This window comes from Miniopterus schreibersii (genome assembly GCF_964146895.1).
Source record: "Miniopterus schreibersii genome assembly, chromosome: 8".
Lineage (NCBI taxonomy): Eukaryota > Metazoa > Chordata > Mammalia > Chiroptera > Miniopteridae > Miniopterus > Miniopterus schreibersii.
Window position 1 is genome coordinate 18,189,524 of NC_138109.1, and position 941 is coordinate 18,190,464.

Genomic DNA, 941 nt, shown 5'->3' on the forward strand with positions numbered 1-941 from the left:
CTACAAAGGATCTCAAAGCACTTTATACCTTGTGAGTTTATGAAGCCCCAGATCAGTTGAGCAGCTCAGTGGGAAACCCAGAACCAGGCAAAGGTGTCTTGAGGGTCTCACAGCCTAGCCCAAGGGTAAACTGAGGCACTGTTCTCATCCCCCTCACCCAGGAGACTTGGATCCCAGCTTCACACCCTGGGTTGTAGGAAGCTGGGGGAAGATGCGGTGAGGGAGGGGAAAGGAGCAAAGGGGCGAGTCCTAATCGCCACATGGGAATGTCCACTGTCCATTACAGGCCTCATGGGCTTCTGAATTCCCAGTCTCTGGAGCAAAACTTCCAATACTGTCCGGGTCCTGGAAAGAATCCTGATTCCCTTATTCCAGGTAAAAAATTCCAGAATCCCCCATCTATTTCCAGACCAAACTCAGGACACCAAGCTCTCTTGGGGTCCAGTCCCAGCGTTTCTCTCCCGCTTCCCTGAGCACCCCCCATCCTCCAACCACTGCCAGCGCCTCCCTCTAGCGAACCCAACGCGCGTTAGTGGCCCCGCCGGGAGGAACCTGAGTACCGACCGCTCCCGACCGGACCCGCGACCCCGCCCTTTCGGTCCCGGGCAGTCGGCGCGACTCCGGGGGCTCTGGGCACCAGACCTCACCCTCCTCCAGCCCGAAGCGCCCGAGCCCGGGCGGCGGGGAGGGGCAGCGGGCAGCGCCGCTCCCGCCCCGCGGCCGCTCCCTCCCCGGGCTCCTTCCCTCCGGGCGGTCCCCGCGCCCCGCCCGCCGCCCGGCCGGCCCCTCCCGCCGCCCGCTCGCTCCTCGCCTGCTCGGCCTCGGACGCCCAAACTTTTCTCCGGGCGCGTCTCCCGCGGCAGCCGCCCGGCCGCCCGCCCCCCGCATGGGCGCCCGGCCGCAGGGGGCCTGACCCCGCCGCCAGGTCCGCCCGCCGCGCC